General features: G+C 43.2%; 1 long non-coding RNA gene across 1 annotated transcript in view; it reads left to right on the top strand.

The window, feature by feature from the left end:
• LOC143828757 (uncharacterized) overlaps window positions 1-7,562 on the top strand; it is a 54,238-nt gene extending 46,676 nt beyond the window's left edge. The window contains exons 3-4 of the long non-coding RNA XR_013227854.1: window positions 4,855-4,922; window positions 7,354-7,562. This is a non-coding gene — a long non-coding RNA (uncharacterized LOC143828757). The remainder of the gene's footprint in view (window positions 1-4,854; window positions 4,923-7,353) is intronic.
• The last annotated feature ends 8,311 nt before the right edge of the window (window positions 7,563-15,873 follow it).

The following is a 15,873-nucleotide window of genomic DNA, read 5'->3' as shown; positions in this document are numbered from 1 at the left end:
GAATGTAATGCCATCGAGCCCAGATGCCAAAGCTGCCATTTTCTCCAGGGGAAATTGATCTCTGTGGTCTGGAGATCAATGACAATTATTGGAGAATTCTAGGTCACAACTGAAGGCTGTCAACCTTAGCAGAGTCAGCAAGCTCAGCTTATGGCCCTATTTCTCTTTTATGGTAGAATCTGTGATCATACTGAAGGTGAGATCCATCACTAGAGGGTGGAATTCACTGCCCTCAGAATATCATAGGTAAACCCTATTGCAATTGTGCTGCTTGTTAACAAATGGGGAACACATACAAACTCTATGCACCTCATCTCTGTCTGAGGTAAACAACTCTTCCTGCCCTATACAGAGATATTTAATAAAGACAGACCCGAACAGAAACAGATGCCATTTTGGATCCTAGTTCAAAGGGGACCCTGATGTATTGGTGCCGTTTAACTCTAGTTATGATATAGAGAAGAAATGTGCTTAATAATTTGTGCTTCTAATTTGTAATTAGTGCTTCTAATTTGTAATTAACAGGGATTCCATGCACTGGCCCCAAGTGAGGTATGAATGGTGCAACATGGCAAATAAAGGTCTACCCTGCTTTTCGCTACCCAAAGGAGTCTCAAAGAGGCTTACAATCACCTTCCCTTCCTCTCCCCCAACACTGTTTCTGTACTGGGAACTTCATTGCCCTGGCTCCCATGTGGGAGCACAAATCTGGGGTTGACGAATTGCACTGGGCCAAATGCTCCACTGTGTGGAGGACAGTTTAGAGGCCACTGCTCTTAACCACTACTCTAGACTGGCAGTCATGGGCCTCTTCAGTGCCCTTTGATCCTCTGAATCTTGTCATCCATGTGTAGCACTTTTTGCCCCTCTATTGCAGCTATGCTGAAGGGAATAAAGCATGCCATTTTGTACTGCTTTTGATCTGGTTGGCACCAGCAATAACTAAAAAGAAGTGCAAAGCAGTCACTCCTCCCTTCCCTGAGCCCTCCTCCCGCCAGGAAATGGGAGTGACCCGTAGCATCCAACATTGTTGCCCATTCAGAGGAAGAAGTGCAGTGCTATTCCTTTCTGCTGTGAATTTGCCTGGTGTAACATGTTTCTCTAAGCAGCATTTCTTTGTATTTTCTGTTAGAGTTTTTGAAAGGATGCAAAAAACATTGCAGCAATCACACAGTCAGTGCAGGAAGAAACACTGGATCTCCTCTCCAGGGGATACATGGGATTCATGGCTCTTCTGCATAGCTTGCTGCTTTATTTATTTATAAATCATACTCTCTGCCCAAAGGCACTTTAGGCAGTGGGTACCTTTTAAAATGCAATAAAGTTCTTAAGACAACAAAACTATAAAATACAAATCCAATATGATACCATAAAATCAATGATAACAGAAGCAGCAGCTCACACACAGGTGCTAACCTCTGCATCCATCCTGCTAATGTAACTTGCACTTAGCTGCCAGCATAACCTTTCACAAATAAAGAAGTTGTTACTTGCAGAATGATGTGGGACATGCATCCCAATAGATTTCTCTGGAGAGGATCCGAGGTGCCATACTTTGGGTGCATGTTTGTGCAGCTGGCAAGATTGCAGAGATTCAGTTTCAGCTTCAGAGGGTGCTGTGCAATCACATCCCTGCTGAGCTCAGTTCTTTTTTTATCCTGTTCTGACACTCTAACCCAGGAATTCCCAACTAGGGCTTTCTGGAGCCCTGGGGATCCATGAGTGTTCTCCAGGAGCTCCTCAGCCTGTCCCCTGTATCTTGCCTTAATGGGCTCAACCCCAAACCATTCCCAGCATCGCTGTGAAAGTAGGGAACTGGCCTCTTCTATTGACCTGGGCATGGTGGTCTTATATGGTTCCTGGGCCTGGGAAAGGGAGTGAAGCCTGGATGCCTACTACTACCTGAAACCTTCTCTTTCTCTCCCCCTACTCCTCAGGTATGACAAGGGGGTGTGGCAGGGAGTCATGGCCAGCTGATATCACTTCCAGCTGGTTCCAGGGCTCCTTGAAGCCTGAAAAATATTTGGGGAGCTCCTCCATGGTCAAAGGTTTTTAAAAGGCTGCTCTAGCCAATACACCATATTAACTCCCCCATCTGGTGCACTGGCCCTTTAACAAACCAAGGAACTTCCTGGTGGGCCACAACCCTGGAGAACCTATGGCATTCCCAAGCAGGCATTCCCTTCCCCTTGTACAACTGTCTATTTACACCACTCACTGAATTAAGCTGATCTACATGCGTTAAATTCTTCAGGATGCTTCAGGATGAGAGCCAGTTTGCGGTAGTGGTTAGCAGTGCGGACTTCTAATCTGGTGAGCAGGGTGTGAATCTGCGCCCCCCCACATGCAGTCAGCTGGGTGACCTTGGGCTCACCACGGCACTGATAAAACTGTTCTGACCTCACAGGGTGTCTGTTGTGGGGAGAGGAAAGGGTAGAGAAAAGCGCCACATAAGAACCAAGTCTTCTTCTTCTTAAACATCTGAACTATACATTCAGAAATATTGCTCTCTTGGGTAGTGAGCCACTTCAGAATTCAATAGTATGTATGCTGCTATATTTATTTATTTATTTAAAACATTTTAAATCTGCTTCACATTAAGAAGATTTTGTGTACAGCTTCCAAATGAAGGATGTTTTATTCAAGAAAACATTAAAAAATAATTTTGTTTCTGCATTCTCAAGTACCAGTTCCAAAAGTAGGCCTGCCAATGTCTACAGAAAAGAAAATCCCCATCCCCTTACAAGTGGCACAATGGGGAGCTTTCTGCCAGGTGATACTATTTATCTCCATTCCACAAAGAAGCTCCAACTGTCAAATTTTGTACTTTAAGCCTCTGTTAAAGAGACAGCCCTTTCTTCTTCAGGTTGTTGGCAACCATATCTAGAAGTGAAGATCAGATACATGTAACATTTCTGAAATTCAATTTTGGTTCTTGGGTGCAGAGAGCTGCTCTGGCAATCATCAGATTCTATTTTCAGATCAGCTTTTGAAATATCTTTCCTTTCTTGGTTTTTTGTCCACTATTGTATATGTGTCCTACTGTATTGTTCATTTCCCTTCTGTTTCCTTTTGGCTGCTCACAGTGCACAAAAGTCTTAAAAGATTGCACGGATGTAACTCATGGAAGTGGCAGCATCCTTGGGAATAACCTTTATGGGAGAAAACAATGTGTTCAGCAGTGGAAGCTTTAGAATGTACTTCATTTAGATGTGTACATGAAGGGCATGTATGCTTGCATGAAATGTCAGTTCATCAGTCAGATGGCAGAGAAAACAGAAGGTTTACAAAAGCAGTTGGTAAGCAGGTTAAAGGTCAGACGGAGAATCGAGGGAACTAAACAGATTGATAGTGAATTGTTCAAGGGTTGGGAACTGTGGGATAGATTCAAACCAACAGCTGGATTATGTAATTTCTGCCAATTTCCTATTTTTGCTGTAGACCCATGATTTGCCTCTCATGCTGTTCCTGAAGATTCCCTGTCCTCCAGGGGCTGCATTTCAGGGAGATCAATGGGCTGCAGGGGGAGATCGAGAAATTCTGTTTAGCTGATATAACTACTTTCAATTAGAAGAAGGAGAGTTGGTTTGTATACCCGGCTTTTCACTGCCTGAAGGAGTTGCAAAGCAGCTTACAATGGCCTTCCCTTTCTCTCCCCATAACAGACACCCTGTGAGCCAGGTGGGGCTGAGAGAGCTCTGCAGAGAGCTCAGTTAGAACAGCACTATCAGGAATGTCATGAACCCAAGGTCACCCGGGTGGCTGTATGTGGAAGAGTGGCAAATAAAACATGGCCCACCAGATTAGAAGCTGTCACTCCTCTTAACCTTTATACCACACTAGTGGAAAACTTAGTCTGGATTTAACACTATGGCTCGAGGAAGACAAAGGTGAGCCAAAAAAATAGAGCTGAAGAATTAGAAGAATAGACACAGTGCCAACATTTATGAATTCAGAAGTTGGAGTGATTATTTGAGACCATTTATTATTGTCACCTGTCCCCGCATATAGCACCTCATAGCCGGGGGCCTCAGGACCTCCCCAGTTTCCCCCAAACCTCACTTAAGGTTAAACACTTGAACCCTCAGACTCTCCTGCCTGCCCAGTCCTGAACTCTGTTCAGTTGCTTTCCCAGTCCTGCAGTGCTCTCACAGAGTCCCCTCAGTGATGCTAAGTCTTGACCCTCAGTCCTTAGCTCCTATTGCATGTTCTTGCTACAAGCCCCCAGTCATAGGAGGAGTTTCTTTAATGACCCCAAGTCCTTACTATCAGCTCTGAGACTTGTCTCTTTGCTTAGTCCCAATGGCTCCTCTGCTTTCCTCTCACCTATCTTATGCCTTCCTTCCCTGTTTACAGTGCTGACTGCTCTGGCTGCAAGCAAGCCCTCTACTCTTAACTGTTGCTACGTCCAGCCATGCCACCCCATTTAAGTGTAGGACAGAAGAATTAGAACCCAGGGTCTGAAGCTGGGATGAGTAGGTAGGGGGAGAGCGATGCCTTCTGCCCTACCTCAAACTGGTATCCATGAACGGTTGTATAGCATTTGTAGGAAATATTCAGCACAGAGGAACATTCACATTTATATAAAGTTAGCTAATGTAAAAGTTTCTGGGCCCGCAAGTGGTGATTGTAAATTCTCCTGAGAGGTTCTTCTTTTTTGAGAATCTGAAGCACAACCTTCAGCTCCAAATGCATTTAAAATAAAAACTCACGTTTTTAGGACTGACAGAAAATGAAGCTCTCTAAAATTGAAAGAAGCTCCAATTTATTCATAAAGGAAGAAAATGGAAATGAGACATGGAAATGCTAAAGAAATTATCCTATCCAATCTTGCATGGATTTTCATATTTTTAGGAATATGGCAGCATGTCCCATTCCTGTATGGGGTGCACCAGAAACAGGCATATGAAGACTAGTATAAGGTGTGATACACTTATTTCTCTTTTCTCTTATCATGAAGTTCCATTCACTTTCACTGTGCATGATAGAGGGCTAAATGGATATTGAATATTGGATACCTCTATTACCTGTCCTGGACACGGTTCAGCACATTGCAGTATACACACATGGCTTTATTAAAACCTCTGTGCATCTCTCCACATCAGCATGGATCTTTCCTTTATAGAACAATCCTAAGCAGAGTTTTACCCTTGTAAACCCACCAATGGCTTTAGAACAGTATAACTTGTTTGGAATTGCATTATGAGGTAACTACACAGATGTGTCTTCTAAACACATATAGCAATTTGATTGTATTACCATCTAAAAGCTCTTCCAAAACAGTTGATGAAAGCTTTTTGCACTTTCTAGGCCAGCCGTCAAATACTAAATTCAGTCTGACATATCTATTGAATGAGATGCACTGAAGATGATCAGATTTTGGGTGAATCTTGTTAAAATGACATTTATTTTCTCTAGTTTTGCAAATTATCATATTAAAATACATGCATTCTATACTTTTGGAGTACTTTTAAGTTGGCTATGATTTATATACTAAATTAAAATGACATAACATTAAATGTTGATTTCTAAAATGAATATCATTAGCTGCCAACTGCACATTAGGGTTGCAAAAACTAAAGCATTATTCATTTTAATAAGAAAAGCATTGCTTCCCTATGGCAAAACAGATGTTGAAAGGCCAACTTTGATATTTAATATTTAGGAAAAATGGGCTTTAAAATAAGGTCTTTTATTGCTGAGGAAAATTTTGGCTTTTTGTATAGAACTGAAATCTCTTTCCATGTTAGAAGTTCAGAGAACAGACTGAACACCCCTGGCATCTCCAGTTAAAAGGATCAGTTAAGAGATGACAGGAGACCCACTGCCAGTCTGAGTGAGACAGTACAGATTTTGATGGACCAAGAATCTGCTTCAGTATAAGGCAGGAAGGTGTGTTCATGTGTTTACACTGCAGTGAAATGTTCATGACGAAACCATAATGGCTTTGATGCCCACTTGCAACATGGTGGGGAGATTTTGAAGGCATTTTAGCTGTGTGAACCAGAGACCTTAACTGAAACTGCACAGAGGTTTCTTCCTGAACACTACTTTGAGATATAGAAGAAGAAGAGTTGGTTCTTATATGCCACTTTTCTCTACCCAAAGGAGTCTCAAAGCAGCTTACAATCTCCTTTCCATTCCTCTCCCCACAACAGACACCCTGTGAGGTGAGTGAGGCTGAGAGAGCCCTGATATCACTGCTCGGTCAGAGCAGTTTTCTCAGTGCCGTGGCGAGCCCAATGTCACCCAGCTGGTTGCATGTGAGGGAGCGCAGATTCAAACCCGGCTCACCAGATAACCACTACACCAAGCTGTACAACACCCTGGCATCCCAGTTAAAGGTAAAGGTATCCCTTGTGCAAGCACCAAGTCATGTCTGACCCTTGAGGTGACGCCCTCTAGCATTTTTTTAGCAGACTCAATACTGGGTGGTTTGCCATTCCGTTCCCCAGTCATTACCATTTTACCTCCCAGCAAGCTGGGTATTCATTTTACTGACCTCGGAAGGATGGAAGGCTGAGTCAACCTTGAGCCGGCTGCTGGGATCAAACTCCCAGCCTCATGGCCAGAGCTTCAGACAGCATGTCGGCCGCCTTACCACCCTGTGCCACAAGAGGCTCGGCATCCCAGTTAACAGGATTTAAAAATAGGAATGTATGTCACATACCAACATATTCAATTTTTCCTGCAGAAATGTATTTTTATTTTAGCTTCTCTATTGGGCATAATCTTCATAGAATCACATCTGCATAAAGCTAGTTTGAAGAGAAGTTCAAACATTTAGTTTAAACCAGGGGTGTCAAACGTGGCATAGGGGCCGATACCAGGCCATCCAGGGCTCTTATCTGGCCCAGGAGCAACTGGTGCGAGGGAGGAAGAAAAAGGAAGTTTTCCCCTGCTCGTCTCTTGCCTCCCCTGACCATAGCTCAGTGAGGACTGGTGAAGCCACTTACATGGGGAAGAGATAGAGCAAAATGGCTTTGTGCTTTTCCAAATGGAGACCATGAGGGGAGTTGGCAAAAGCCAGTATGTATAGTGGTAGTTTGCCCATGAAGAAATGGGGCCAGTAGGGGAGAAAAAAAATATGATGGGTAGCTCTGACTGGTCACTTTATAAAGATTGAGATTCAGCCATATTGAGCTTGTGCCATCCTTTTTTCATGGCTAAGGCTGCTGATGAAGCCTGTTCAGACTACAACATTGTTAAATGTGTGTTTTCTCCTCTGAATGGTTTTCTTCTTGGGTTGCCAAGATTTGAATATAGAATAAAAAAGAGTATTTAACATGTATTGTTTATTGGCATTGATTGTGCATTGTTGATTGCCAACACTAATTTGTTTTCTGTTTGCAGAAGAAAAGCCTGACATGTCTATTTTCTCTTGGGAGATTCAGCCTGACTATTTCTATCTCTGAAGTAAACAGCTGGCCACCAAGTACCTCTCAGCTGGTCCCTTTGATGTTCTGGGGTGATTTAATATAACTTATTTGCCCCTTATCTGATTACTTGCTATGGTTAGAATAGGGTGCTGTTGTGCTGAATAAACAGTTTTGATTTGTCAACCTAGTGTGCATGGTTTATCTTAATCTGCCTGGAATTCTGAAAAAAGAACACATTGAACCATGAACTGTTTTGCAGAGCATATATGGATAAACATTGTAATCCATCTTCTGCATTTCTTTCTCCATAGGTCAATTGATTGATGTAGGGTAGCCAACCTCAAGCTGGGGCATGGAGATCTCTCAGCATATAGAAATCAGTTACCCTGGAAAAAATGGATCCTTTGGAGGCAGGACTCTGTGGCCTGGCAAGGTGCCTACCCTCCCCAGATTCAACCTTCCCAGGCTCCAGGCTCAAATCTTAAGGAATTTCCCAACCTGGAGTTGGCAGCCATAAGAACATAAGAAAAGCCCATATTGATCAGACCATGGTCCATGTAGTCCAGCATCAAGACTCACATAGTGGCTAACCAATTCCTCTGGAGGGATAACAACAGGGCATACAGGCTGAGGACTTCCTGGCTTTTGGATTCACACATTTAGTGTCTCAGAATGTAGAGGTTCCCCTCAATTGAAACCTATACACATAAGACTCTCTAGTTGTAAGCTGATATTCAGAAATGTTCTCTGATACCAAGTTGGGTGTATTTAGGTCAGCTGCCATGGTCAAAATCTCCTTCAGGTACATATCTGTGTACAGGTTATTTCCCACTGTTATGTGGAAGTTTCCTTTAAGAAGAGGCAGTGACTGTTGCTTCTTTGATCAGTCTCACATTTGCAGTTGTCGTATGAAAGGCATCATATCTCAACTGGCATACATTTAATAGTTTGCAGATTCATAAATGTCTTATTAAAAAGATACTTTCTATACTAATATAACCTGATTTAATTTTTTTTCTTTTTTGCCACATGGTTGATATCACAATTTATTTGCGTCCTACCTTTACTGTATTATTTTCTAGATGCAAAAAAAATATGCTTAAGTTACAATTCAGAAGATTGAGAGTATCACAATACTACAAACCTGTATTGATTTTATGCCAGTTTACCTGTCAAAGAATACTGGAAACTCTAGGTGGCTTTACTGTGTACAGAATTTTCTCAGAGACACTTAGATCCTCTCCTTAACAAAACTACAGTTCCCAGTGTTTCCTGGGGAAAGGGGGTTATTTCTATTTTAAGTCCATGCTGTAGACATGCCTTAAGATAGCTATCACATTGCTTTAATGAAGAATGCCTACTTTCTGACATAGTAAAAATGATTTATCTCTATTGATTTGGGAGGAAATATCTGTATTTGTTCTTACAGAGTATGTGAGACTTTAGACATTTATTTGGAAAGTGGTACTAGAGGGATTTTCTATAAAGTAGAAGTGACTATGACACTTTTCAAAGCCAAAGATTTTCCCCTCAGAATCTGTACTTATTTCTAATCATTTTTACTCCCCGACGTTTTTGCAGTTATTTTGTGAGGCTGTTCAACTGTCAAGGTGCATGACTGTTTTCTTTCTCAGGCTGATCTATCTTCCTTTTTCTTATTACAGAACATTCATTCTGTGCACAGTTTCAGTAGATCAGACAGAGCCAAGGTCTCATTACATGTCTTCTCTTTGTTGCAAATGAAAACGCTTTCCTGGGCCAGCCATAATATTTCTATACATTCTTTCATCAACTGCCATACACACACACACACACACACGGGGTAAAGCCCAGTGCATTCTGAAATGCAATGCAAGCTCACTAGTGGTTTGGTGTGTGTTCTGTGGACGGTTGTTTGCTCATGTGTTTGTGCTTGCAGACCTGTTATTAATTAGAGAATTAGGAGGAACATAGTTGTTTTGCATGTCATTGCTGTATTCTCTGGACTGCTGTGGTGAGTGATCTGTAGCTGCAAGTGGTTGATCTGCAAGTAATGTGCTGTGCTGGTCAGAGCACACCTGTGGTGACTGATCCTGTTAATAAGAGAATGAGAAGTGCATGTAGTTTGTGTACAAAAGTGGGTGTGAGTGTTTGAGTGTTATGGTCAGGACTCACTGTCATGTTCTCTTGATTCCTGCCGAGAAGTTTTTAAAGCCACAAGCCCGCAGTCTGTGGATCTCATGTACTTCTGAGAGGGCGAGTCCTCAGAGCCAGACACTGTTAATGATAGTATGCATTAGGGGCACATATGAGTTTTGCTTTTGAGGGTCTTGTTGTGTCACCCTTGTGATTTGGACGTACTGTGACAGTCTCTGTTGTTGTGCTTAGATTGTTATGGCATCACAAGTGGAAGATCTTACACTGGAGCTTTTTATTAATGCATAGATTAGGAGAAGGGCCAGGTAGAGAAGAGAATGGTTGAGGAAAGTAAGTTTACCTGGCTGTTGAGTTGATGGTTAGTACTCACTGTCACCCTTTCTGGACTTGTGGTGTGAATGGTCTGCAAGTGGTAGATCTGCAGTTAGTATTGATGTAGCATGTTGGTAGTCATGAGAGGCACACCTATGGTGCCAGATCAAGTTAATAAAAGAATGAGGAGTGCATGTAGTTTGTGTATGACAGTGCCCCAATTTGGGTCATGGGCATTTGACTGAGATGGTCAGGACTTGCTGTCATTTTCTCTTGATTCCTAGTAAGAAGATTCTGAAGTGGTAGTGCAATGTATCATCAAAAAGTATTATGTTCCTGTGGGAATATATGTTGATGCTTTAGTTAAATTTTGGATGAATTGGTGATAGTTGTTTTGGCAAAGGAACAGAAGTGAAGGGCATAGGAAGGTAAGTGTATTGAAATTGTGGGTGTTTTTTTTTTTTTTAGGACTCAGCATTGTGCTACATGAAGTCTTACTGACATTGTCCTTTTCTTTCTATGCTTATTACTCACCCATATAGACATATTTATCAAGGCCAGGATGACTGGCATATAATTGAAATGTAAGAGGTGCTAGCTAGTGGTTTGTGATGGGTCACCAAACCCTCAGTTTGGAAAGGTGGATTTGTGGACTGACGGCTGGAAAATATTGTGCCAAGGTCAATCAAGTCAGAAGACATGCAAGAATGCTGTACTTTGTGAGCAGTCAGCCACCCCAACTCTCTGGAAGCCCATACCACCTGGGAGGCAATTGCACCAGACCGCGGCTCCAGCCCCACTCACTGGCCAACCCAGAGTCATGGGTGATGTCTCTACCAGCCCTGGACCAAAGGGAAGCCCTCACTGATGCCAATGCTGGGAAAAGGGGTCCCACCCAGCCAGCTGGTGGGAATGACAGGGAGCAGGCTGGAGAGCAGAATCTTGACCCTGGCACTGCGGAAAGGTGTGGGAAGCAGCAGGTGGGGCAATGCCCCAGGCCAAACTCACCCTTCAGGGTAAACTCAGTATTCAGAAGCTGGTGGGCAGGGAGAAGCTGGAGGAGGCTGAGCTCTCTTGTGGGCTAAGGGTAAAGGGAAAGATTAAAGAAGAGATAAGAGGCACAGTTAAGAGAGGAAGTGGGACCTGGAGGATAGTGGAGCTAACTAACCCAGGCCTGAGGGAGTATGGGCTGTGCAGTTCCCAGCCCCACCCTCTAATCTTTCTTGCTTCCCCCCCCCCCCCAATCCCATGGTGATGCAAGGTGGTACATTCCTAAGTGGTATCCCAGACCCTGATGTACTTGTAGGGGTAGGTTGACCAGGCAGAGCTTGTGTTGAAAGAAGGCGGTGAGGTAAGGCTGGTCTTTATATCATGGATATGAGCTGAAATGCCAGGATCTCCTGAAAGTTGGGAACGCCAAGGGTGACAGTGCGTGCGCGCGCACACACACACAGTGTATCTCTCAGATATACTCTCTCTCTGACACATACACACTTTGTGTGCCTCTAGAGCTGGCTGGGCGGAAGTTGTCTGCTAAGACAGCAGACATTTCATTATATGGAAAGACAGGCTTCCCATGTGTAACCATGCCATGCAACAAATCCAAAAAATGATTGCCTAATTCTTTCCCCACCACATATCTCTTAGGTAAGCCAGGCTGAGCAATTGGCTGGCCTAAGCTGAAATTCAAGGATATCTCCAGATTCCCAAGGTTTGTTTATTTATTTATCATACTTCTATACCGCCCTCCCTGGAGGCGGTTGACTGCAGGCATCCCCCCCCCCCCCGCAACTATGCGTGTCTCTGAGACATATGCACTCCTCTGTGGAACAGGGAAAGGCATGTGATGCATTCTCACAGGACAGCTGAGAAGGGTCAGATGGTGAAAAGGAAATCACAGGAGCTTTTAAACAGTGGCAGGCTCATGATGGCCTTATCTGAGAATAGGGTTGCTAATTTCAGGTTGGGAAGTTCCTGCTGACTTGGGATGGAGCCAGGTGAAGTTAAGGACCTCAAAAGAGCATAACATAGCAGAGTTCACCATTTCAAATAGCTACAATGCTCTGCTATTTCTGTCTGTTGGTTGGCTGGTGATGTCTGAAGCTTGAGGTCTACTGCTGGCAACTGCTGTTATTATTCTTGTCTGTAAGGTCAAGTTATTGCCTAACAAAGTTGGAAAGCCTAGTCCCCCTCCCCAGCTCCAACTTTAAAGCCTCTGTACTTGAACTCCCAAGCTAACTCTGCTTGAAATTCTGGAACACTTATGCCTAAATTTTGTGGGACCTTCCTGTCAAATATTGATTTTTCTATATTGACAATTTGTGATGTATAACAACAAGAGGATCTCTCAATTTTAGGGGTGGGTACCTTTCCTCCAACATTCCCAGCCAGAATCTGTCTTGCAGCTCCTGTCTGCAAATGTATCTATGCTAAGGAAGTACCCAGAAGCTCACTGTTCATCCCAGGAAACTGGTCCAGGAATGACTATGCACAGCCAGACCTTGCAATTTTACTTCTCTTGGTCTGATGCCACCCCTTTCAGGGGAAGCCAAGAAACTGTAGCAAAGAGCAGGTTGGGAAATATTGAAAAATAAAACTCTGGGCCAGTCAACCTCCCTCCCCGACGTGTGCATTGCCAGACAGAGATCATTTTAACAAGTCAATGGAACTCGGACACTCCTTTAATCCTGACAAGATTCTTGTAGTTCCAGGTCTCCACATGAGGCAGTGTGTAATCTTCCCCTTTTCAGGAATCTTATCCCACTCTCATTTTCCATCCTAATATTGATCATAGGTCAAGGGTATTGTCAATTTTAATAATCTATTCAGCAACCATCTGGTCTCCCCAATCTGCCCACCATGATGTCACCTGCCAGGAAGCTCTAAATTGCTCCTTATTTTGAGAAAGTGATTACCTTGCTGGATCAGGGGAATGCTATGGACAGAATTTATCTGGATTTCAGTAAAGTTTTCCATATGATATTCTTGTTGACAAGCTGGTAAAATGCGATATGGATACTAATTCTGTCAGGTGGATTGATAACTGGTTGACTGATCGTACCCAAGGGGAATGATGGTTCAGCATCCTCTTGGAGAAGAGTGACAAGTGGAGTGCCCCAGGGATCTGTCCTGAGGCCTGTGTTGTTCAACTGAATTACTTCAGTTTCGGACAAAAATTGGGTTCTCAAGGTGCAGACTTGCAGGAAAAGCCAGGATGTGCCACATTAAATAAACCCCAAGAAACTATGATTTTCCTCCCTAGAAGGGAAAGGAATATACCAAAATTCAATGCGTCTGGTTACAATTTGTATTGTTTTCTCTCTTGTTTTCCCCACTAGATGACCCATGAGGTCCCTTCCAACTCGATGATTCTGTGGGCCATTCTGCACAACTTTAATGTAGCAGAAGGCTTGCAAATTGTAAACGCTACTAATTTGCAGTTCCGCAAGACATTGCACACAATCTGCCACACTCCTGAAACAGTCCCGCAAAAAGCAATTCGTTGTAGCGCTTAAAGGGAAATCGGGAATAGTGGATTCACCCTCCGAAAAGTGCTACACTCTTGCAAACAATCTGCAACACTAGCGAAAAAGACCTGTGCGTTCCCATTGTTGCGGTTTCAGCAAAGTCCCTCCTCCTGGCTCTCTCCTCTGAACTTCTGGCGAAGTGATCGCCATTTTTTTTTCTCAGAGCGAGCAGAAAGCAATGAACCAGCAAGCCTTCATTCACCCAGCGAGGCTTCTCCAGCTACAGTCCCTCCACAGAAGTGTTTTAAATCTCCCCTAAGTCCCCAAGCACAACACAGCCCTGTTTGCAAGTTCCCTTTATTTTCGGCCAAAAATCACACCCGTGCATGGGGGGGGGGAGCATGGTAACAATGACTCGCCAGAAAGATGGGTCTCTACGTTAGGAGGAATCAAGGCATATTTGTTGCAACGTGTGTTTTTCTTTTTTTTTAATAAAACTGTTCTTAAAGGGAAAGGGGCTTTTCAGGAGCATGATAACAACTGCCCATTGGCTGTTCGTTTGATTGACAGCTAGGGGCGGGACAAAGCACAGAAAAAATCACTTCCTTTCTAGCAATTTTTGCGAGACCGGAAACCCATGGGAAATGATTGAAACGCTACTGGATTCCACTACAAAGGCAGGTATGCGTAATGCCCAGATTGCACTTTTAAAAATAGCGTTTCCGCTTTCTGGAACCAATTGGCAACATTAGTCCTTGTGCGGAAAGGCCCTGTGATTCTGTGTAGGGGAGAGATTTGCCCCCTAAGATACCCCACACAGGAGCCAAAGGGGCTAGACAACTCTTCCCCTACCACAACCTTCTGTGACCTGTTCTCAAGAAAGCAGGTCAGCCATTTCAAGGCCATTTCACCTATCCCTGTGTCAGCGAGGTGGTGGACCAATAGCTCCTGATCGACCACATCAAATGTGGCCTACAGGTCTAATAGTATGAGAATGGCTGATCCACATTGGTCCACTTGGTGCTAAAAATCATCCATCAGAGTGACCAGCACAGTCTCCACCCAACGGCCAGGATGGTAGCCACACTGGTATGGGTACAGGGTCAAAGCTTCCTCCAAAAATGCCAAAAACTGGTCCACAGCAGGCCTCTCAACTACCTTTCCCAGGAAGATATAAAGTATGACTTTCTTCTTTCTTCTTATTTCCCTAAAAGATGGGCTGACTCTCCACTATATTAACATAGTTTGCCACGTGTATAATGTCTTGTTTACAGAAGAAATTTTGCATCATGTAGAAGCAAAGTATTGTGTGTGTGTTTGTGTTCATGTGGTAGAAGTGGGAGAAGTACATGAAAGGAAATATGATTCAACTGGTTTCTCACAATATTTTTTACTTTTATGATTCATGTTAGGTGCCATTTGCTCTAAAATAAAAGCATTTTCCATTGTCAGAGAGGTGGTATGAGACTGGGTGTTCCAAACATTTTCTTGAATAGAAGAGCATAAGTATTTAATAGTGTGTACAGAATTCTTCCATATAACATCAGTAAAACAAACCATTTCTTGTGGTGAGGAAATGCAAAGATAGTAGAGAATGCTGGGCAGTTACCTTGGATTTCAAATATTGTTCTTGAATAGGACATGTCCTTGAATATTTTTTCTCTGCAGTAAAATCCAAAATATGATCTACCTCACAAGAACCTGAATAGACATAATTGTTATAATTTCAGTTATGGCATGTTTTCTATTTATTTCTGGCTCAGTTTTCACCTGGCATCTAAGCTTTTGCTCATTCTCACTTTCTCTGTTTTCTTCTCTTATAAGGGGTTATTGCCTTTGGGTGTAGTATTAAACATGTGCGTGTATATTCTTAGATTGCCAGCATTAAGCACTGTATATTTTTGAACCATGTTTGGAGTTTTTACTAGTAGAAAACCCAAGAATAAAATGTTTCATGTAAGTACAGTAGTATGAAAATATTGTCACACACTTGTTCAAAAGCAAGTTCTTTCTCATGAAGAGAAGGGGATGGAGGATGTCTGGATATAATGTGGCTTTCCTTTAATTGTAATATATGCTGTATCAAAAGAAACAACAACAACTTGTTTGATGGTTCTCTAAAATGATATGCCTGCTTTGTGTAGTGGTTAAGAGGGGCAGACTCTAATCTGGAGAACTGAGTTTGATTCCCCACTCCTTCTCCACATGTAGCCAACTTGATGACCTTGGGCTTGTCACAGTTCTTAGAACTCTCTTAACATCACCTAGACCATTTATGAACTGGAGGTTTCATGCTGGGCTGCAGGCTGGAGTTTGAGTCGTGGCAGGTGGCCCCACCTCTTCCTGCACCCACACGGGGAGCATTTGGCCCAGTGCACCTCATCTGCCCTCGAATTGTGCTCCTGCACGAGAGCTGGGGCAGTGAAGTGCCCAGTGCATTAACGGTCCTACCGGGTTTTTTGTACCCTGCTTTTTACTACCTGAAGGAGTCTCAGTGGCTTAAAATTATCTTTACTCTCCCCCGTGATCTATTTCATAGGGTGTCTGCTGTGGGTAGAGGAAGGGTAGTCGACTTTAAG

This window comes from Paroedura picta, chromosome 2 (genome assembly GCF_049243985.1).
Source record: "Paroedura picta isolate Pp20150507F chromosome 2, Ppicta_v3.0, whole genome shotgun sequence".
Lineage (NCBI taxonomy): Eukaryota > Metazoa > Chordata > Lepidosauria > Squamata > Gekkonidae > Paroedura > Paroedura picta.
This window is presented reverse-complemented; position numbering and strand designations above follow the sequence as displayed.